Here is a 25,257-nt window from a genome sequence, read left to right on the forward strand (position 1 = left end):
GGAAAATCCGTTTTATATGAAAATCCTGAATTGTGAAATGTGATACGATTGCGATACAACTTTTATTGGGAGGCTTTCTCGCGATTGTCGAGCACGATATTTTAATCGAAAATGACTAAACTTTTTTTATGATACCGGTAATGGGATGAATAAATCATGGTAAGCGGCTTGCCTGTCCATGACAATTACAGTGTCACTCAGAGTTTTAAATCACAAACATCTGAAGGGCATGGCCACTGCTCCTATCACCTTGAGATACTTTAAATCCGGAACGCAGTAATATTCACATTACTGCTTGGCGGAGGTGGTATTATTTCCCTGGACGAACTTTTTCACAAGAATCTCTTCTGCAATTAAACTAATTTTATATACTTTAATCTTTAAATAAAAAGCGTAGGTTTAAAGACCAGGTTAAGCGAAACAGAGCATGTTCAAGAAGATAGCCTATTTCCTTAGGCATCTAAGATGCATGCTGCTTGTATGGGAACCAGTCAACAAAACTAACATCTCACGGAACTACTTTATTATTAACTTTGAAAAGAATGAAACTGCACGACATATTATATAATACTATATAATTTTGTAAATGTCATAATTAATTGTTACATATGTATTGGAGCGATTTAGAAACAAAATGGAATTTTAATTTTCAAAACTGACGCATTGACGCATCACTGTTTAAAGACGCATCGCGGCACGCGGCTAGAACCAAATAATAAATAACTACATTAAGTGTAATAACTTATTGGAATAGCTCTTTTGGAACTTTGGAAATCGTGTTCAAGTAAGTAATTTCCCAATAGTTAGCGAGATACTAATTGGATCGACTCGAAAATCGATCGTTGAAGAACGTGATAATTAATTATTACTGTTCTATTGTACCGATTTAAAAACAAAAACGAATTTTAATTTTCAAAACTGACGCATTGATGCATCACTGTTTAAAGACGCATCACGATACGCGGCTAGAACCAAATAATATATAACTACATTAAGTGTAAAAACTTACTGGAATATCTCTTTTGGAACTTTGGAAATCGTGTTCAAGTAAGTAATTACCCAACAATTAGCGACATACTAATTGGATCCACACGAAAATCCGCAACGACTATTTGGATTATTACTAATTGTCACACTCACATAATCCTATTATACGACATTTACTGGCCACGTATTAAGTAAACCGTCCAGTTACTATGCTAATTTTATTGCTCAAAACACCACGACTTACCGGAAGCAATTTCTGCGAATGCTTAGTTCCACTGCAGTACTCGAACGCAACTCACTTTAGTCACAAACTCACAGATACCACTATTAACGTTCACTTAAAGGTCACGCCGCACTTGTTTTTGGATGTTTTGGGACACTGCACGCACTTGCACTGGTAGCAGAAGTCTTTTTTTTATGAGAGCTGCCGCAACAAGCGTTCTGGCTTTCGCCGCAGCCTCAACTGGCTGGGGCGACGCTACCGCGCGTGTCCCAAACCCCTCACGTCCCACCCCTTGCTCTCCCCCGCTTACCTCAGTACAGGCAAATAGAAATAAAGTATGCTCTGTAAGGATGGAACGTGGAAAAAACAGATCTCAATGCCTGCAGGGCGAGTTAGTTAGATACCGTTTCAAAGACTTGTGGGTTCGCTTTAAGTTATTTGGCTTAGGTCGGCAACATAAAATACTTGATAAGACGGGTAGAACCGAAAAGTTGAGGACTTAATGCTCTGATCTATTCAAAAGGTTTTCTTAATACGTTCTTGAGCTCCTACAAAAACCACGTTGTTATTATTTAATTATTTCGTAGCATGTGTGTTTATAACTGCTACGTAACGCGCGTAGCGATTTTAGTATACTTGCGGTAAACATTTTGGTTGTTTATCTTCCTAAATATGATGAATTGTATTACAATAAGAGGTTCTAGGAATTCGATTGGAACTATTAATTATTAAAAAAAGGGATTATGAACATGTCAGCGTTACATTTGTATAAAAATACAGATAATTAACTCTAAAACTGTCACTTCACAAACTGATAACTTTGAGTTTGCTCTAAAAATGGGGTACAGATAACAAATGGCCCTCAAAATATACGCACAAATTTAACTTTAATCTTTCGAGGAGCGTTGAAGCAACACTCAGTTAATGGTTGTTGGAATATACGATTTGATCTTTGAATATAGAGAGTTTAGATTCTAAAAATTCCAGTGCACTATGGTTTTATTAAGCTGCCTATTTGGGCGAAGACTAGAGAATTTGTAAAAGACTGCTGATCAGAATGTTTGCCATTTCAGCATAATTTTCCCAATACATAGCATACCAGGCTTTAAGTCTTTTCAAATTCTTGTGAGGATAAAAATTGTCATTATTATTTATCTTGCAAGAAAGTCGAAGATTAAACAAAAATTTATATAAAGATATTTATTTCTCCATAAAACATACAAAATACAATACCTACATAAAACACGCACAGAAAAAACAATTGAGTGATATAGACAAAAAGGATTAAGAGTCAGTATTGCTGATTTTCAGTCTTCACCCGCAGCTAGCTAGCTGTTCGCTTGCTGCACCAAGCTAATATGCGGAGAGTACACCAAGTAATAACCTACCTACCTTAAGTAATAACTAGTAATAAATTAAAATTTAATGGCTGTTCGTAAATTAATATTGTTTTTTATACATTTAACCTAAAATTTAAAATTTTGGGCTGCTAGGAGTTTTAATTGGGGACCAGTTGTTACTAGATTTTTGTACAGGTAGGAGCCATTGCTTACATCGTTTTTTAAAAGTAAACAACGTTTTAGCGTTTTTTTTACTGGAGGTGGAAGGTCATTCCAGCACTTGCTCGCTGCGAAGCGAAAGCTCAGGGGCAGCTTTCATTTCGCAGACAGTAAGTGCTGGAAAACACTACAAAGTTAACGAGGGAGAGTCAATAACTGAAGATGATTGATGTCCATGGTGACAAAATTTTGTAAAAAATTTGTTTATTATCACATTATATACATAAAAATAATAATATATAGTATTGACCGAAGACTATGACAGCCCAACGCCTTGCACTGTTGACTCTGGATGAGTTGCACTAACTGCTGGTAGGACCAATTTGGAAAATGAGCTTTTCAAAATTGGTTATGGTCCGGATGGTCTAGGTTCTTCTTATGTATCCATGGCATACACTTTAATGCTTACCATCGTGATGAAAGGATTTGCCAATAGGTGTAAGATTTTCGTGGATTGTTGCTCCTGAGAAACTTGTAAAATCTCCAAAATAGTAAAGTGTTCTTTCAAAAGTCTGGCTGGTTATTTAACATTTTTCATTTTAGGTATAATTTGCAAATAAAAAAATTTCAACAATAGTTTTTTGCATTCATTTGTTATTGTTTCATTCATTTACTATGGATACAAGTTTATTGATTCGTTCGAGGTTTATTTTATATTCTTAAAAATTTGGAAAGCTTTACTTAACTTAACTTAACATAAAATATTTCATTTATTAATGTTACTTAGTTTTTAAAATTGCAAGTATTCCTGCTTTGTCACAAAATCTAAAAAAAAAAGTCCAGTAAGGCTATACTAAGTCGTTATTCAGGGTTCGCCAGATGTACATGAAATAAATGGTACGTCATCGGGGCTCCTTTCGTCCACCCCCACCAGTTGGCGCTCTGGAGTGAATTTCGTTCTTTTGATAATCAGGATCCAAGTGTCCTTTATTTTATTTATATATTTTACCCCTGTGTTTCAGATTTATAACCTTTTCAAATCACAAAATTTTAATTGGATATTTTAACATCCTGTACCTTGAAGAAAAAGTTTACGAAAATGTTTGTCACCATATTGGACTAGCGTATATTGAAAAAAAATGTTATTAAAATAAACAAGATATTATTTAAGATCGTAGTAATTTCCAAAGGAAACTTTCAAGCCAATGACTGAAGTAAGGAACATAATAATTGCAATAACAGTTTTGGTTCTAAGCATGTTACGATTAATTCTATCAAAAATCTGAAGTGCTCACTTGAATAAAGTCCACTTGAGAGTTCTGAATTCGAATCCGGACCTGCACCTCGTTTTTTGGACTTCATATGCGAAGTTTAATATGAAATTCAATCATGACCATTCATGACAAATCATGACCTTTTTAGTTCAGGAAAACATTGCGAGAAAACCAAGACACTTGACCAGCTGGTCTGCCACGCAGAAGTCCCGAGTTCGATTCCCGGCCAGGAAAAATATTTGTATGGCCTACATTTATATCTCTCTCTCTCTTTGTCGTTGTCAATGTTTGTGTGTCGATGACATCCGAGACACAGGGTTTCACTGAAGCGAGTCTACGAGTGTGTGCATTAAAAAAAGAAGATTACATATACTCTTACATTTTTTAGTAAGTCGTACCGCTACATCAGAGGAGACCAAGGAAATAACGATTAAAGTCACCCAAAAACATGTTTTGAGTTAATATCGCCTGGTAACGCCAGATAGTTTGTCTGAGCTCGCATCTCCTTTTCCTTTCCTAGCCTAATCCGTGCTACGCCAAAGCCGCATAAATAGCCAGTGAAAATAAAAATAAGTGTGTTTGTGACGTTAATATTCGAACTCAAAAATCCGCATCCGTACCATCGGATTTATTATAAATTAACTATCTGCATCTCCGCCCAGCATTAAGCTGCGTACAAAAGTGTTTACATAGTGGCGTTATTGGTGATCGGCCGCAAGTGAAGTGGTGAAGCGCTACGCACGAGCCCTTCGACGTTTCGGACAGTAAAGGTCACCAACCTTTACAGCACGTGTAGCACGGCTTCCGTTCCTTTTATTTGCGAGCTCACGTTTAGAGCAGCTCTCCACGAGCTATCGAAGATATTAATTTTTTTCTTATAACGCACCATATTTGGTCCTTCGAGCCGGATGAACTGCAGCGTTTCACTGCATTTAAATCTTTAATTGTGTGTTTCACTGCATTTAGTTATTTAATAGCTATATTATTCTTTAATTTCTTTAGTCACCGCCCGTAATGTAAACAATAAGAAAGGTAGCATCTGATTAGAAAAGTGACAGGTATCAAATGTCATGCGCTCTGACGATCAAGTGGTTATTGATAAATACGAAGACAACGTATGCTCGCCTCCGCCTATCTAATTCAGTTGTTCGATTTCAACCCCATCAATACCGCATCAGCAGATAAGTTCGACTTGTTTTCTGATCGATTTGTCAGTGCAGTGCGCGATCTGGATAATTTAAAGATAGATAAATTGAGTGATCTTATCAGATACTGTACGCACTTTCGAGTTCAGTGTAGGTTCTAAAATGCCTACTTTTGATGAGCTCATAGTATTCATAAAGAACCCGCTCTAAAGTGTTCAAATGCACGTCCACAAGTTCTTCTGCTAATAAGAATAATTTAAATAAAATTGACCACTATCACTCAAAAGAAAATAATAATATTGTAAAGTCACCGTCAAAGTATCATGCTTATGCAGGTACAGTCAACCCCGCTTCTAAGTGCTTGTGTGCAAATATAACCCATCAGCATTTATTCAAATGTCCCGATGTTAAAAGAATGACATCCGCGGAGCGTTTCAAATACGTGAAAAACAGGAGTGCCTGTATAAATTGTCTTAGCTTAAAACATCGTGTATCAAACTGTAAATCAGAGCTTACATGCCGTAAGCTTACATGCTGAGCTTACATACTTGTAAATCTCGCCATCACAGCATGTTACACTTTATGTCAGGAATCGAACCTTCGACTTCCGCACCGCAGCGCTGTGAAGTCACAGTGTCACATGCGCCCACTTCACTGCCAGTTATCGCTTCTTATATTCCAAGTGATCGTGAATGAACGGACGTAGCGTTGTGTGCGACATCCATTGCCGCTTCTCAACTGTCGTAGTCGTTTGAGCCCGTTTATGGCGAGCAATGTACTGTGTTGCTTGCTACAGCTCAGGTCGCTGCGTATGATAGTGAGGGTAATAAACAACTTTTGCGCGTCCATCTCGATTCTGGCTCGCAATGTCACTTTGTTACAAAGGAGGCTTGCGAACTGTTAAGTATTCGACTTCAGGATTCAGAATGTACTATTTTAAAGGGATTCGGAGGGGTCGAGAAGGTAATAAATTCAAGTTCCGTGAATTTAGAAACTTACTCCCGCTATAATAATAACGTAAAATTTATTATTGCGCCGGTCGTAGAGGATCGAATTACCGATGCGCTGCCTAGTGCTGTTATAGACACCTCTGGTCTTATCACACTTACACAACTTATCGCTGGCAGACGCGACTTTTGGAACGCCTAATAAAATTGACGTTTCGATAGGCGCTCCACTCTTTGCACGTTTATTGCCACCCGACGACGTAGTGCACGCCTCCGAAGTTACGTCAATACCTCCAGCCTTGCGTACGGTATTAGGATACATTATTATGGGTTCCATACCTACGTTATTTTCTCGTCAAGCATTGACATTCTGCCTAGTACAGAAGCATGGTTTAGATAATCTTGTCAAAAGATTTTGGAAGTTAGAAGAGCTTCCTGTAGCGCCACCCGTTCAACGCACCGCAGACATTGAATGTGAACAGTTTTAAAAAGATACTAAAACCCGCGATCCTGTTAGTGGTAGATACGTGGTCAGACTGCCATTTAGCGCGGACGTATATTTGTTAGGCCACTATTTCACTTTATATGGATGACGTCGTATTTTCGGTTCAAATAACAAAAGGGGCCGTCGCAGCTGATCAACTAATCGTTCTCTTTACAGGCGCGCAGTGGGATCGTGTTAAGTGGAATAGCAATTCTCGCACTGCTTTAATGACATTCCTGCCTCGCAAAAGCTGCCCCCTAAGGTTGAATGTAATAAGTCAGTACAGCACAAAATATTAGGCTTGCATTGGTCGACGGATCGTGACGCTTTTCACTTCAAAATATCTCCTCCCGCTGATGACAAGTGCACTAAGCGCTCCATCTTATCCACTATCGCACGTCTGTGGGATATAATGGGCTTTGTTGCGCCCACAGTTCTCTACGCGAAGTTGCTAATAAAGCAGCTTTGGCATCTTCATATAGACTGCCTCTGTGGTCGAACAGTTACCATGTCGGACTGCCACGCAGAGGTCCCAGGTTCGATTCCCGGGCCGGGAGAAATATTTGTATGGCCAACATTTATTTCTCTCGTGAGTTTGGGTGTTAATTTGTGATTGTGTATGTATGTGTTCATGGCACCCGTGACACAGGGTTTCCCTAGTGGGGAGCTATGTTGAGTGTATGCGTTATTATTATTAATATTATTCATCTAGATTGGGACGATACACCCCCGCCTCACATTACTAAAATGTGGAGACAGTTTTGCATCGAGCTGCCGTCTCTTAATGAGCTACGCATACCTCGCCACTTAGGTGTGTTTGCAGATTCCAAAGTCACTCTGTTGGGATTCTCTGAATGCTCGCTAGGAGCACGCTTATGGCGATGTCGTCTACTTGCTTGTCAGCTCCGTCAATGGTAACTCTATGCGCTTAGTCTGCGCCAAGTCTAAAGTAGCGCCAACAAAACCGCTCCCGATCGCACGACTGGAGCTTTGTAGATTAGTCTTGCTACCCAAACTACTTCACACAGTTCTAAATAATTACACTAATCGTATCTCAATCAATACGTACGCTTTTACAGATTCTAAAAACGCTTTATATTGGATAAAGAGTTCGCCTCACAGGTGGCAGACTTTTGTTTCAAACCGCGTGGTTCAAGTTACGGAAAATATTCCAGCTGAACATTTTTATCATGTTTCGGGCGTTGATAACCCAGCCGATTGTCTGTCTCGTAGCGTCACGTCGCAGAAATTAATGTCGCACCCTTTGTTCTTTGGGCTTTACTCAACCCATCTCAGTGGTTCCTGCGTGACTTCGACGGTCAACCCCTCGAGAACATGCCTGAATAAAAGACGCTGTCTCATCTTGTTAACACACCTATGAAGGAATGCGCCGTCTACGACGTCGCATTGCGCCCGTCATCGTGGTCTAAACTGCAGCGCATTCTCGTATACGTTTTTATATTCGCCAAGTTATTGCCCCGCCGCGTTACTGTTGCAATAACTGCTGAAGGACTTCAGTTCGCTGAAAATAAATTAATAAGCGTCCTGCAATTGAAACATTTTGCGTAGGAATTTGACAACCTTCGCAACAAGGTGTCATGCTCGCCTGTCTTCAATAGGTTGAGACCTTTTATAGACGATAACGGTCTGATTCATGTAGGACGTCGCCTCGAAAATTCTGACTTGGAATATGCTCACATCCAGTCATCCAGTCGTTCTACCGCGTAATGATCATATAGTCAACTTGCCGATTGATTATTATCGTATAAAATATTTACACGCCGGTCCAGAATTATTGATGTCGCTTCTTCGACAAAAGTTCTGGATCCTGTCCGCACGCTGCATTGTGAGACTAAGAGTCCGCATGTGCAACACTTGTTTCAGACTCAACCCTCGTCCGTCTTATGGCGTCACTTCCTAACGCAATAAATGATAAAGTGTTTTACTGCTGTGACTACGCGAATCCAATTCCGTATACTCTTATCCGTCGTGGAGTCAGGAGCGCAAAGGCATATATATGCCTCTTCACATGTTTGACTACACGCGCTGTCCATATTGAAGTCGCTACTGACCTCAGCACTCCCAGTTTTCTCGCCGCTCTTACACGGTTCCTCGCGCGTCGTGGCTCTGTCCAGGTAATGCACTCAGGTAACACAATTAACTTTAAAGGTGCCAACGCTTATTTACGCGATTTATATAAGTTTTTAAATGACGAATATCGTCCGAAATTGGAATTAGAGTTTGCTGAGAGTCGTATCACTTGGTCATTTATTACACCCAATTCTCCCCACAAAGATAGAGCTTGGGAGAATATGATCAAAGTAGTAAAAACGCATCTGTACCGTGTAATTGGTCGGCAACTGCTTTCTTTCGAGGAACTTTGTACTGTTCTCGCTCAGATAGAGTGTTTACTTAAATCTCGTCCGCTAACGGTACTGAGTGCCGACTCTGGAGAAGCCTCTGCTTTATCGCCAAGCCACTTTTTACACACCGCGCCTCTATGTTCTCTACCCGCGCCTGAAGTAGAGTCTGACAATCTCAGTTTACTTCAAAAATATTCGTTATTGGACAAGTTAGTACAGTCATTTTGGCAACGATAGAGGATGGAATATCTGCATGGACTTCAGGTTAGACAGAAATGGAATACTCCTTCCACATCTATCACTCCAGGATTAATCCAGGTGGTAATAGATGATAGCGCACCTACTCTCTCCTGGCCATAAGCGATCATGGAGAAAGTCCACAGCTCAAAAGACGGTATCATACTTGTATTGTCAGATCCGCGAGCGGAACTTACATCCGTCCTTCCGTTCGTTTGTGCACTTTGCCTCGTCAGTAATTTATTACAAAACGTAAAGTTAAGTTTATTAGCATTTTGTTTTTCAATTTTAAGTAAGACCACATCTTACCGCATCTTATAAATAATACTCCCGCATTTATAATCTCTCTATCATAAAACTCTAGAGAAACCGCTTTATAATAGTTTAATTAAATTTGCTCAATTATGAGATTCTTCAGGCACTATCCTATTCTCTTTTACCTCTTGAGATATTACACCTACTTCTAGTCTCACGTATGGTTGTCCTTTTAAAGGTGACCCTTTAAGGGGGGGCGGAAATGGTAACGCTAGATAGTTTGTCTTAGCTTACATCTCCTTTTCCTTTCCCATTCTAATCGGTGCTAAATTGAAATTAAAAATAAGTGTATTTGTGGTGTTAATATTCGAACTCAAAAATCCGCATCCGCAACATCGCATTTTTTATAAATTAACTATTCGCTTCTCCACCCAGCGTTAAGCTGCGTACGCAAGTGTTTATATGGTGGCGTTATTGGTGGTCGGCCACAAGTGAAGTGGTGAAGCGCTACGTACGAGCTCTTCGATGTTTCGAACAGTAAAGGTTGGTAGCACGGCTTCCCTTCCTTTTATTTGCGAGCTCATGTTTAGAGCAGCTCTCCACGAGCTATCGAAGATATTATTTTTTTCTTTTTCACCACCGTCATCTAATTCGTTAAACGCTGAGCTTGTTTTGCTTAAATCAGGCTAATAAGGTTCTATATGCTGAAAAAAATACTTTTAGTTTAAGGCAGACAACGATTGAGACTTAAATGGTAGAAAAGTTGAATAGGATTTATAAATGTTTTTTGGTAAAATGGATTACGTAGGGTTACACACATTATATCAACATTGACTTTATTCAGGTAGCATTTTTGCTAGTCTTTTTCACCAACGATGAACAGTTTTCCAAATAAAAAATTCTTTTTTCCTAAAGTTCTCGTCAAAAGACTTTGATCATTCTTTCCCTGGACTCTTCATTTGTTATTGTATTAGATGTATTCTTATATCTAATAAGGGTGTTTATGTACACCAACCATTCTATAGTCGACTGATGCGATCGACCGATGGTAGAATGAGATGTATCAACATCGATCGAGAGTTGATTTGTCAATGACCGATGAAACTTTCGACGATTGATCTAGGCTCTTCTGTTCACATTTTAAAACACACTGTATGAATAACTAAATATATCATTGTCAGTCTAATGATTGTTTGTACGATCGATATTCGTCGATTTGCCAGTGTTAATAAACCAACATCACCTTAACAAGGGTTAACGGCTTACCAAGTCCTTATAAACTTACATACATATTCCAGGAGAGTTTCACAATAGTAAACAAAATATCATAACAACCCAAACTTAATCCAAACACAAACAATAGTTAAATCGATAATGAACGCCTTCAGCTTTGTTGGTAATTACAGCCGTAGAAATTCCGTAATAAATCATGGTCATTGACCTTGTACTGATTATACTGGTAAGGTTGACCGCCTTTAATCGGAGGTATTTACCTTACAAAGTTGAAATATTATTTACCATGAAAACTGAAACTATTTCCAATTTGACATGCAATTTTGACTCTACTGCGGCACATGTTAAGGTATTACATACGTCATAAATTTTTAATTCAGTCCGCATTTAAAGGTATAGTGAAGTAGATTGACCATCAAGTTAAGAACTAAAATGAAATTTACAATTTTCACTACCTGTGACTACCCACATAAATATTTGTATTTTATTAATTCTAGATCTTGATAATTATTCATATAAAATAAAAAAGCTTTATGAAACTATTTTTTCGGAGTTAAATCGCTTATATTACTTTTTTCGTACAGGTCATGGGACCTGTGAGGGGGCTCACGGCTGATTCACGAAAAAATTGTTTTAATTATCCTATATTGTAACAATCGCGAAAACCTGTTAATTCGATACATTGATTTAATAATTTAGCCTTAAATAACATCGTGTGTAATTAAGTAGTGTAAAGGAGGGAGGTTCTCTCTTCCGTGGGATGAGGTTACGCAGCTCCAGCCAAGTGAAAACTCCAAGTAATTGTTAGAAGATTTATTTTCGCCTTGTATGGCGCCAATACAATTTCACCCTATATGCAGAAGGTCCGGGCAGTTGTTTCCATGAAGGGTCGCGACTACTGGATACTATTCCACGAGATGATGAATTTCACTCTAGATGAGTGTACGCAATCTCAGAAGGTCCGGCAGTTCCCAAGAAGGGACTCAAATACTGGTTAGCCTAACTGAGATCTCTGTATTCTCCGATTTCTGTCCACGTTAACAAAATTGTGTTCGTATGAGTACTCACCATTGGAGGGAAAATCTTAATATCGCGATTCAGAAATAATGCCGAACGGGTCAGTGTCATCTAGCGGATTCTCAAGGACCTAATAGTGAACAATCTGGCTTAAGGCCGTCTAATAGATAAAGTAGGTTTGTTACAGTAGTACCTAGTTAAAAAAAGGTAGAAATCTCCAGTTAAGCTGTTTTTCAGTTCGCCCCCTTGTGGTGGAACTGGCTTCATTTTATGCGTGGGGGTTATGGGATGCGTCTCAATAAGCTACAACAAAAGTTTCATTATATAGTAAGTATATACGAGTGAATAACGTAAACTTGAAGCTATAATGATGACGGTAACCATGTTCCATTTCTTTAATATGTCTCTCAATTCCAGCAGCATTTTAAATGCTATTAGCAGTAAGATTCGATTGTAGATGTAGATAGAGGCCGCGGTAGTCTAATGGTTTGACGTACCTCTTCTCAAGCAGAGAATGAGTTGGAAAACTGAATTGCACATCTGAGTTGATTTCGGAATTTATGTGCGTTATTTAATTTGAAATTTATCATGAGCATATCCGTGAAATAAAACATCGTGAGGACCTACACACATCTGAAAAGTAATTTAATGATATGTGTGAAGGTTCCCAATCCACATAGGGATCGCGTGAAAACTGTATACCATGTCCTCCCATTGTCAACGGCCTGTGCCGAGCAGTGGTATTATATTATAGGCTAACTATTATAATTATTGTATTAAGCACGTAGAGTTGTAATATAATTTGTGCAGCAGTCATTATTATATATTTTTATGGTACGAATGACGTGACGATCAAGTTGTGTGCGTGGTTGTAAGCGACATGCCAATCCATAATAGTTGGAGTGCCGCTCAGGGCTTTAAATCGCAAAGATCTGAGGAGCAGTGCCACTGCGTCTATCACCCTAAGACATGAGTTGGCAAGTCCCATGTGCCTGTAATTTCACCAGCACCCTTACTTTTCAAAAGCGGAATGCAGTAATACTCACTGGCCGAAATATGTAAGGTGGCAGTACTTCCCTGGACAAACTCTTTCACAAGCTCTATTGCAACTTAAATTATTATAAGCGGTATATATAGTTCGATTTATAAGAGACAATGCCAAAACCACATTCAGGCACATTTTAGTACGAGTAAAGAAATAATGAATTGGTGTAAGATACCATAGAGACGCACGTATCAGCATAACCAACTACAACACAATCGGCTATCTCTAAGTTTCCAGTGACCCTGCCTTTTTTTTCGTGGGTAAATCCTCCCAGGATACTTCTCCGCCGCGGCTAACCACGATGGCCTTCTCGGGTGCTCTAGTGGGAGGGATCCGGGATCGACTTAGTGCACCGGAACCTCTCTTTCTCGCCACTTGCAAACTCACTGGCGAACGGAGCCCCCGCAGCCGCGAATGTACGCCGCCGCCGAGGGGGATCGGCCCTGCGCCATGCGTTATCGGCGTAACACACCAGATGCACGCCCGGGGGGAGTTCGACCTTCAAGACTGCATCTCATGCGTGGTTCCAAAGGAGTGGTCATAAGATGGACCCCTGAGGAACCCCACATACGACGTCTCTGCGGTGGCTTGCGCCATCCCGACTCAGGTACTTAATGTACCTGTCGCTTAGGTAGGACCCGACAACTCGCTTCATGTACGGAGGCATCCTGGTGGACCGTTAAGGAGTCACACGTGTATCACCGCACTCGGTGCGCTCGTCGGAAGCCGAACTGGTCTTCCGACAGGTCGGGCCTACTCGCGATAGATGCCCACTGAGCCGCTCGGCAAGTGTTCTTTCAAATAGTTTGTCAGTCTATTCTAGCAGGCATATGGGTCGGTACGCAGAGGGAGAGTCTGCGGGTCAACCTTCCTTCCTTATGAGGACCATCCTCGCCGACTTCCAGCCGGACGGGAACAGGCCGCTCCGGTGAACAGCTGTCGCATACTGTTCTCCAATCCGGCGTAGAGAGCCAACACCCACGCCCGCCCCGGGAATCTGCCTACCTTTACCTGCATTACGATGTAATTTGTTTTGTTTTTTAGTAACATAATATTTATTTTTTATTACCCTAAATAAAAGATTTATCGTCAGAAGTCATTACTTTTTTATAAAATATAAGTGCGCCTTTGACTTCCATCTCACCTGATGGAAAGTGACGATGAGGTCGACGATGGAACATGACACACTTAAATAATGCCTATTCATTCTCGCCTTGAAAAGACCCAAGTTATAACGTTCAGGGAACAAGTCTGCAGGCAGGGAATTCCACTCCATAGCCGTTCGCCATATAAATGTGGAAGCGTAATGCTTCGTGCGAATCTTTGGAATATCCACAACATAGTGGTGGAACCCAAGCCTACGCCTAGTCCCCCGGTGACGGAAAGCGGAAGGCGGAATTAAATCGTGTAATTCCATCGCACACTCTCCGTGATATATCCTGTAAAACACCAATAAGCAGGCAATTTTCCAGCGGTGTTCAAGGCTCTGTAGCTTTGCGTTCACTAATTCCTAGTCACCAATAAGCCTCTTGGCATGGTTGTCAATTGCATCCAAAGTGGCCAGTTGATATGTAGTAGAACCATCCCAAGACAGCAGTACTCCATGCATGACCGGACTTGTGTTTGGTACAGCTGAAGCCACTGTTCCGGTGTAAAGTAACGCCTCACCCTGGAAAGGATCCCAAGCCAAGATATACTTAATGCAAATTCATTTGGAGAAAAATTTAACACTTCTTAAGACTCGCCATAAAACACCTTTACCAGTGGATCAAAAAAATTATTCAAATCCTCTCAAACAGATGTGATTATGATAACGGCGATTAGTCAGAGCAAAAACTTTTTAATATTTAAAATTCGCTTTATTTATTTAGGAACTTTTGTACAACTGTACAACAATTCACTCGTCTGCTAATCCTTTATCTTCCCTGTGCAGATTCAACAAACAAAAACAGCTGTTTTGCTAGTTTTATGTATCGGTGGCCCTATGGACAATTTATATCACCTACAGTAGTTTGGTTAATCTACAAGTCTCCCATCAACGTCGCCTTCTGTTGCTCATGTTGGACACATTTGAATGACAATTAGCTAATAGAGCTTGTTGGGTATAGTACCCACTCCCACAATTTATTGGTATTTGACTCGCCTACGCAGCATCACGTGTAAGCGAGCGGACTATTAAATACCGACTGACCCCTCTACGTTCGTATCATGTGACGTGTGCGAGCTAAATCATAAGTGTAGTATATTATTGTAGAGGCCGGGAAGTAAGGGATTGCTGAATGAGTACGAGTTATACCTAATACGAATCAAGCAATCCCAATTAAAAGCAATTAAAAATTCGTGAAATTACATCTATTTGCCAAGTGTTATTGAAATCGGTTACCGGAAAGTGCGCGAAACTGGATTCATCCCCTAGTTGGCGACCCTTTGAGGTGGAATATTTTCTTCAAATTTAAATAGGACCAATTAAGTACCTTGTCACAATTAAGTAAAATTAAGTACCTTCAATACAACAAAAAAATCGAAAATCGTTTTATTAATATATAATATGATAATATAATAGCCGGAGTAGTCGCACAATATACACGGAAAACAGTCTAATTTAGAACTTCCTTCTTTTTCAAAATCTGTCAGGCTAAATTTAGTCTTTAAGGTACAACATGTAAGCGTCATGTCGCGTGAATTCAACGAATAAATAAAAATAAAATAAAAAATCTAATACCCTTAATAAAGGAGTTAAAATATTAGAAAATGCGTGCGTTAAATTTAAAGTTACGTGTACATACAAAAGTTATATTACGTGTGTAATGTATGTAGGTCAATGTAGCACCACCATAGCCACAGACGGTCTCGTCCGTGCCGCAATTGTATTATGTACAACAAAACTTGCTTAAAAATGAAAAGAGCAACTTATAATTCAACGGTACTTCTTTGCCTTGCTTATTGTTTTGTAACTAAAAAATAGAAGATAATTGGTTCTTCGTAGTTTGTGGACGTCGTAGTAGATTGTGTAGCGATTTAATGGCGTAGCGCAAATTGGAAGTTTTTGTCAATAAAGTGAATATACAAAATGGTTAGAAGTTAAAGCGTAAAATACTGTGAAAATTTCTCAGAAGTGTTCAGTGTACTCAGAAATTAAATAATAAAGTCGTCATATTACAATCATACCTGTAGTCTAAACAAAAACTATTTAACTGCTCTTATCGCCCATGTAATTCTTTTTACGGTAGCTTAATAGGTTCTTGAGTTTCAAGTGTTTATATTATACGTGTCTTATCGCCGCCCGTAATGTAAACAATAAAAAAAGGTACCAACTGATTAGAAAAGTGACAGGTATCAAATGTCACGCGCGCCGACGATGAAGTAGTTATCGAATACAGGCCGATATTACCGTCTTATATAATTTAGAGTGCTGGTAAAGTGGCTTAATATCGCAGTGAAATATCGTTGCGATGGGGAAGGTCAATTTTAAATTACTCCACAATGTTATGCGACCTTATCACTTCTCCGCTTCCTTTTTAACCGACTTCAAATAAAGGAGGAGGTCAATTCGACTGTATGTTTTTTTTGTATAAATGTTACGCGATAACGCCGGTATTTGTGAACCGATTTTCATGATTCGTTTTTTGTTGGAAAGAAGGTACCTCTATAATGATCCCATTTCATTTTGAAGAAAATCATACACGTCTGAGGGTGGCTGCGCATTTTTATAAATAGCGCCTAAATTTTACTATAAGGAGCAATTTTTTTAATTTATTTATTTTTTTGCATTCAGGTAACAAAGATCCATAAATACATACCTTATAGACTAACATACGAAATAATACAATAAAAACACTACTGAGTAATTATTATTTACACGTATTGTCTGCGATGTGTGACGCAACGTGGGTGTCCGATAGTCGGCCTCGGAAACATCGGTACATGACCTCCTTCGGCCAAAACTCATCTTTCACGAAGGTCGACAGATGTTGAGTTGGTACTCTCACCACAAATGAATTAAAATTTACATAGTGGCGGGACATCAACTGCTCGACCCTCAGGGTAAAATTGGCTTTCACCCGAATACACTCCACAATATCGGCAGACTTTGTGGAGTAATGAAGCCGTGACACGTATAACAACGTCGTCGGTATCGCTGGACGCAGTAAATGATTAGGGCCAGACGGGGCGGTGCCACTAAGGTTACGGCTGGTGTACTTCTTCATTTCCACCTTTTTGAAACCGTCCTCGTCGCACTGTTCAACTGTTCGTACTGATGATACATCTCCAGAGATGAGTATCCGTTTCATTTTCTTCCCCTTTGTCGGTAACTGCCTGGGTTGTGGTTGTGGAGCACTGAATCGGTTAGCAGCGGCAACAGCAGCGTAGTCACGTTGAGAGGTCAACATGCTTACGCGTGATCTCTCCGCCGGGGCGGAAGAACGAGAGGCGGGGTGCGGGGAAACGCACGTGGTGACAGTGGCGACGTATGGGCTGACTCAAACGCCCCGCGACAAATATTCACGTTACAGGCCTGGTGTATGGTGGAGGTAACCTACTTACCGAAGCCGCACTACTCAGTAACGCAACTTGGGCACGCAACTCACTGATGTTATTATCCGAGGCCTCCATTGTACAGTGAACTTCAGCAAGGCTCACTTTTAGGGACGTGATGTCCTTCAGCAGCCTGGTGACGTCGACGTGGTCGAACGTGACAGGGGGCAGCTTGTGCAGCTCCTTCGCCACGAAAGCAGGCACGTTTTCTGGGTTGGTCTCCTTTAACAACGTGATGATGTCCTGGAGACTTTTCACTCCTCCACTTCTCCGGCGAAGTGGCATCTGCTCAGCCTTGCCAAGCATACGGAAAAGCAGCGCCTTGTCACTGCAAATCTCCTCTTCCTTGAAATTTGATTTGCAGACCTGCACGATGCTGATCTCGTCCATAGTGTCGACGGCTTGTTGGATGAACGCCAGCAGTTCATTGGCTATGAGTTGCTGGGAACCCATAGTCATTTACGCGCACCGGCTATTGCCACGCGGGTCGCGAATTATTATAATTCTTACTGTGTAGTGGAAAACGTCCGATTCCGACCGTGTACCGCACCGCACTGATTACACCGCACTATTTTAATGGTTGATTTTGCTATTCTCAAATTCAAGGCGTTTCTCTCTCTCAATATACTTTGAGTAGCGAGACCCGATTTTTGTTGTCTCCTGTGTCAAGTGCCGTATAGTAGCGAAATAGGGGATGAATTCAGGTTTGCGCACTTTCCAGTAACCGATTTTAATAAAACTTGGTAATTATATGTAATTCCACGTACTTTTGAGGTTGGTTTTTTAGTACTCTGTACTGAGATTATATACACCACCTTGGCGAGTGTTCTAGACAAAAACTAAAAGACAAATCTAGGAGATTAGCAGCAGCGTTTCTCAAATTAAAAATCGTAATCATATCAGCCAGAAGACGTCCACTGCTGAACATAGTCCTCCACCAAAGAATTCCAGACTAGTCGATCGGACACGGCGTGCATCCATCGGTTACCAGGTCATACGTCAATTTAGTAGGGGGCCGTCCCACTGAACGCCTTTCAATTCGTGGTCGTAGAGAACCTTTCTGCTAAAACGGCCGTCAGCTCAGTTCCCTACCCACTGCCACTACAACTTGCTAATTCTTTGAGCTATGACGGTGACTTTCGCTCTTCTACGGATCTTTTCTTTCTTCGAGATTTTTAAGAGGCCCATAGTAAGTGATCACGTCTCAGAGCCGTAGGTCAACGCTGCTAATACGTAATTAAAAAATATGTACAGCCATTTCTAACAAGCCTGTCTGCCAAAATGGTTTATTGGCATCTCTAAGCTGCTATTTTGTTATCATTATTGATGCAAAGATCGTAAAAAAACTAGTGGAGCATAGATATTCACATAAAAACAGAATACGATATTCAATAAATAAATATCTCTCCACGCTGATTAGTCAAGTTCACAAAATAAATATAAGTATTTTGTTTATAAATTAAGTTGACATTATGCTTCAGCATAAGTATTTTGTTAACCTGACATCAAATAATATTTGTAATAAACTTTCAACATATCCCTTGTCTCCATATATAAATAAGCTATTTTTTCACAAATTTATATATTTAGATTAAGGTAAAAAAAATCTTTGTTACCTTAATCTCTTAACTGCCTCCGTGGCCGAACGGTTACCATACCGGACTGCTACGCAGAGGTCCCCGGGTTCGATTCCCGGGCCGGGAGAAATATTTGTATGGCCTACATTATTTCTCTCGTTAGTTTGGGTGTAATTTGTGGTTGTCTATGTGTGTGTCCATGGCACCCGCGACACAGGGTTTCCCAAGTGCGGGGCAATGTTAAGTGTGCGTTATTATTTATTATTTATTATTCTTACATTTACGGAATAATCACCTGGGCAAACTTAACGATTACACCCTGTATATAAACCAATAAGAGCGGCACCCTAACTAGGGGTCACATCCGTCCTTGACATAGCGCCCTTGAAATCGAGTAGTATTATTACACTTACACACACATATACATAAAAATCCAAAAAGATAAATAGCGTGTCTCAGTTTAAAATTAAATATTGACTTTACTTAAGACCCCAGACTAGATGAGAGAGGAAACAAGTTCTGATTTAGCAACGGACTTTTGTTTATGTTTGACAAGCGGCGCAGATATGTCAAAACAATGATGTCAAATTAGCTGTCAGAAAAAAAAACGACGCCACGCCGCCGCGGCTTGAGAATTGCTTTATATGTATTGTAGAATTTTGGTAGACGTATTGTGACAGTGACTTTGTCTATTAGTTTCTGTTTATGAATAATAAAACTAACTGAGGCGTCGCGAATCGTGATGGTTCAAACACTTCAATGTCAGAGAGTGGTTACGTCAAAATGGTATTTTGATTTTACCTCGCGAAATGTGGACGCTTTTATATTAGAATCATTTGATTGGCTCTATTATTGCTTCTCTCTCGCCGGGTCTCGCCGAGAATGTAGAGTGCACTTTAGTCGCACGCAAGAGCGAGCCAACATCACCCAACTGGTGATACTTAGCGAAAGAAGAAGAAAACTCTCCCTTTTATCGAGTTGAAATCTCGCCGATGAATGCAAATGGCCGCGCGCGCAACGTATTATAAATCATATTGAACCAAGAACTATAGTGAACGAAGTAAACGTACGTTTGAGGAACTTATAAAACATTAAGAATGGCTCCCTGGGCGCGGCCAGGAACAGAGATCTCTCAACTCACCGGCAGAACTGCCACGCGGTTGGCTTCATTCAAAAGGTATTGTGCTCTCAGCTTTCCAACTCTTATTTGTTCCAATCAACCATAATTATTTATACATATACATCCAGTCCACAAATCGAAGGAAGACATCGCAAACATTCCCCGCATGGTTGGGCTACCCGTAACTAAATCGCGCCACCAGACGGAATGCAACGTTACCTACTTAATGTATTAATAAATCATTGGTTTAATTATCTATACGTCTTAAGTATACTTCTCCTCTAAAGAGAGCATTTGCACGGTTTGTATCCTAACGCACTACAAGTTAGAGACTTAACAGGTTTGCTATGAATTAACTTCTTCGACTTGCAGGATTAATCACGATGTTTTCCAGTGTCGTTAGCAAGAGGTAGTGCTACCACACATACACAAATATACCTCAATTTAAAGCCATAGGTATATTATGCTACATAACCTTTGTAATAAAACAAAAAATGAGTAAAAAAATTAAAATAATTCATTAATTTCTCAGTATTTTTTTTACCAATTGACGGGAAGAAGAAGTTGTGCGCCTGGTGGTAAGCGACATGTCTATCCATAATAGTTGTAGTGTCACTTAGAGCTTTAAATCGCAAACATGTGAGGGGCACTGCTACTGCATCCATCACCCTGAGACATAAGTTGAAAAACTCCATGTGCGATTTTACCAGCATCCTTACCCTTTCAATCCGGAACGTAGTAATGCTCATATTATGTGTGTTCTATTGCTATCAAATTTAAACTATTTATATATGTTAATTGTCAAATATTTTAATTTAGTTTGTGATTGTTGTTTTAAGATTGCCGCCAACACTAATAATTGTTGTCTTTACAATGTAGAACTCCCAAGTAAAATAAGATAAAATGTGTTGTGAACATATTGTTTGTGTTGCTAATAAGTAAATAAATTAGTGGTACTAGAGCTCCTTGTGAAAGAGTTCGCCCAGGGAAGTACTACCACCTTACCTATTTTTGCCGCCAAGCATTACTGAGTTTTGGTTTTGGTACTGGTGAAATTACAGACAAATGGAACTTGTCATCTTATGTCTCAGAATGACGGGCTCAGTGGCAGTGCCCCTCAGATCTTTGTGATTTAGTGTTCTGAGTTGCACTGCAACTGTTATAGACAGGTGTGTTCTTACCACCAGCTACACGACTTGTTGAAAAAATACTTCAACTGCTAAAAACAAAATCTCACTGCCCTTATTGTGGTGCTTAATTTCTAACCGACATCAAAAAAAGAAGGAGGTTCTCAATTCGATAACGGCATTTGCGAATCTATTTTGATGATTCTTTTTATGTTGGAAAGAGGGTACCTCAGATTTGGTCCCATTTGAATTTGAAGAATATATTCCACCTATAAGGATGGCAAACTAGGGAATGAGCTCGGTTTCGCGCACTTTCCAATAACGATTTCAATAGAACTTGGCAAATAGATGTAATTCCACGAACTCTTGAGGTCGTTTGGTCGTTTTCTTTTACAAAAAAGTTACAATTATATACTTAATATTATTAAAATTTGTTGAGTATTGAAATACACATATTATGCTTATGTATTCAATAAGGTCAACCAAAACATTATCATTAAACTTTTTTAAATGTCCCTTACTATCGAGTGTCTTCTACAAGTATGGAAAATTATAATTTACGTCATAATATTGGAGAGTTCTTAAAATTTTCAACGGTTTGTGAGTTGTTTTCATCATGCAGGTGCAGCGCACATGTCTCCCAGTGGGTTGCCACAGCTCTACGTTAATTATATTTACCCAACGTAACGAAAATTTGGAACGTATACTTTGTTCATTGCATTGTTTTCGTAGAATGAGTAAGTTTAATAATAATAATTTACGACGTTTAAAACTACAGTGAAACTAAAATTTTATCGTGAAGATTATTTATTCCGCTTTTACGTGCTAGTATTACAAAAATCCATGGCAGTAAGAGCGGTTGTTTGGGCTACGTCCGATTCGTGTCAATTCCGAATCCGAGAAATGACGGTCCGAAATGTCACTGGGAACATTGTATCTCTAGTTATACAAGCGACATTCTTATTTTCTCGGATAAAACGAGAAAAAAATTACTTCTCCAGGGAACCCCAAAAACCTTACAAAAGCTAACAAAGCTTAATCAATGTGATATTTTCAAGTATTATTAGGTTATCTATGTAATAAAGATATATAATATACATAACATGTTTGAGTTTCTGCCGTATTAGATTAATAGGGGCTTAAATATGAAATTGCCGATTTATCGTACTGGCCACTTTGAATTTAAATTAAACCTTTGAATAAAAATTTCAATTGTTTTTACATTCAGCTTTTAACGTGAAAATGGGTACAGCGGAAATCAGAGTAATTTTTGAATACGCGTTCCCACATAGGCTTAACACTCAATCAAGTCAATGCTGTGTTTGGAGAGGATATGGCTAAAGAACGCACCGTGCGTTTTTCGACAATTTCGACTTAAAGAATTAACCACGAGGACGATCAGTCACTATGGTGATGATGGAAGCCGATCCGTATGAAACTACCATTAGCGGCATGGTTTAATGTTATCATACCCATAATATGACATACGGCATTTGAAAAGTGACGGCGAAACTCGCAGAAAACAGCTTTAATCATTAATAATCCATGATAATGTAAGACTTCACACTATTCGAGAAACAGTTTTAAAACTACAAGACTTTCAGTCAAACAAACCATTCGTCATCCTACGTACTCGCCAGACCTCGCCCCAACCGACTTCCATTTTTTCCGCGAAGTTTTATTGAAATATCCCCCAGTTCGCCACAATACAGGACTTGACACTGGAGATAATAAAAATAGGTTCTCACTACGACACTACTCAAAGTATATCGAGAGAAAAACGCCTTGAATTGGACAAATAGCAAAATCAACCATTAAAGTAATTGCTCCTAAATGAAGTTAGGCGCTATTTATAAAAATGAATCTTCATGCGTGAACGGCCACCCTTCGAGGTGGATGATTTTCTTCAAAATGAAATGGGACCACCATGAAAGTATCCCCTTTCCAACAAAAAAGAATCATGAAAATCGGTTCACAAATACCGGAGTTATCGCGTAACATACATACAAAAAAAAAGAACATGCATTCGAATTGAGAACCTCCTCCTTTTTTGAAGTCGGTTAATAAATACTATTAAAGGTTAAGGTAATTAACTAAAAGTAAACAAATATCGGCTGTCATTTGCAAGTCAAGCAAAATATTAAAGGTTGTAATGATGTCGGGTTAACAGGTCAAATACAATATTTCGTAGTGAGTTTCATACGTCGTATTACTGTCGTACTCTTTAATTTGGTCGCATATTATTAGCTGTCTATCTTTTTAACGACTTCAACAAAGGAGGAGGGTCTCAATTGGACTGTATGTTTTTTTAATGTATGTCACGCCATAACTCCGGTATTTGTGAACTGAATTTCATGATTCTTTTTTTGTTGGAAAGCGGGTACCTCCATAGTGGGCCCAATTAATTTTGAAGAAAATCATCCACCTCTAAGGGTGTGTGTTCACGCATGAAGATTTATTTTTAAAAATAGCGTCTAAATTTTATTATAAGGAGCAATTATTTTAATGGTTGGTTTGCTATTCTAAAATTCAAGACGTTTTTCTATACTTTGAGTAGTGAGAACCGATTTTTATTATCTCCTGTGTCAAGTCCCGTATAGCGGCGAACTAGGGGATGAATCTGTATTTGTGCAATTTCCGGTAACCGAACCGACGAACCGATTTCAATAAAACTTGGAATTGCATGTACTTCCACGTACTTTTGAGGTCGGTTTTTAATGTACTCTGTACTGAGATTATTAAAGGCTGCAATCTCCTGGATTTTTAGGTTGTTTATCGTAGGAAAATTGTGATACGTGTTATAAACATCGTTACTTAAATATTTAATCTACGCCGCTTAGATTTAAGTATTTAGTTGTATTTCAAATAGGTAGGTCGAAATGTTGTTTTTTGTGTCATTGTCATTCAGAATCATTTTCAAAAAGTTGATTATAATTTTACAATTGGTAGTTAGTTAAACCTTATACGATACGTTACCTCTTTACGATATGTTACCTAAACCTTTGTGGTATGTAGTATGTAAACCTTTGTGTATCCTTAATTTGAATACTTTGTCCTAAATTCTAAAACATCGATTACCCTATAAGCTGAGTGTAGCATCTGAACAAACCACTTGTCATTGTCCCCAAAGAGTGTACCCTTACGGAATGTAAAGCAAGATTGATGCTCCCACAAAGGGATTTTAAACTTCTTGATCACAACATTGTGTTTTGTGTGGTGTAAGGTACGAGTTTTGGAAAGATTTAAGTAAAACAACCTAAAGATAAAAGAACTAAAAGGTTTGGTGGCACGTTTCCCCGTCGCACAGTCGACAAATGGCATTCCCTTCCAGCACTTGTATTCCCTCCCTCTTACGATGGGGTTTCCTTTAAAGGAGGCACGAAGAGGCATCTTTTAAGTGATTGTATCAACACTGATTCCTTCACTATTCCTTCACGTTTGGATTCTTTTTTTCATGTAACAAGTACTTGTCCAGTAAAAAAAAATGCTATATGGAGAGATGGCGTACGGTAATTGCAAACGACTATTGCTAAAAAGGCGATTTATATGAGAATAGAATACAACGTAGAGCTGAGCTGAAACTCTTATGTTTCGTCTTTTTCCCACTATCCTTTCGTTTATTTTATGTATTTTTATGTATTTATACTTTTTTTTCTATCTTTTTTTCCTCTTCTCTCAAAAATATATGTTTATTTTTAGTATTTATTATGTATTTATGATGATATTCCTTGAGTCCTAGGACTGCCTGAAAGAAATTGCTACATCGAAATAAGATCGGTCACACATTAACTTATTTATATTTTATACTTAAGTTACTGTTTTGAGTTGTTACAGTAATTTTATATGCAATAAAGTATATTCATTCATTTACTCGTTCATTCAGGGCTTACGACGTGATGTCTGAATGACTCTCTACAGCTCCGTTAGGAATTGATATTGAATTGTCCACGATTAGTTTCTGTATCGCGTTCTCGAAGAGGCAAGTATTCAGTAGAGCGGCATCAACGAGATTCATTTGAACGAGCACCATTTCTGTCGATTAGTAAATAATTGTCTAGTGTTTATTTCCCAGCGCAATATTCGAGCGTAGTCGCCCATTATAGTCTTGATCCCTACCTTTGTCCCGATCTAAAATAGAAAAATATTCTGAATTTTGGTGGCGCAGCAGAGGTATACTAAGTATTACAA

Source organism: Hyposmocoma kahamanoa, unplaced genomic scaffold (assembly GCF_003589595.1).
Source record: "Hyposmocoma kahamanoa isolate Upper Pololo Valley unplaced genomic scaffold, ASM358959v1 87, whole genome shotgun sequence".
In the NCBI taxonomy this organism is placed as follows: Eukaryota; Metazoa; Arthropoda; class Insecta; order Lepidoptera; family Cosmopterigidae; genus Hyposmocoma; species Hyposmocoma kahamanoa.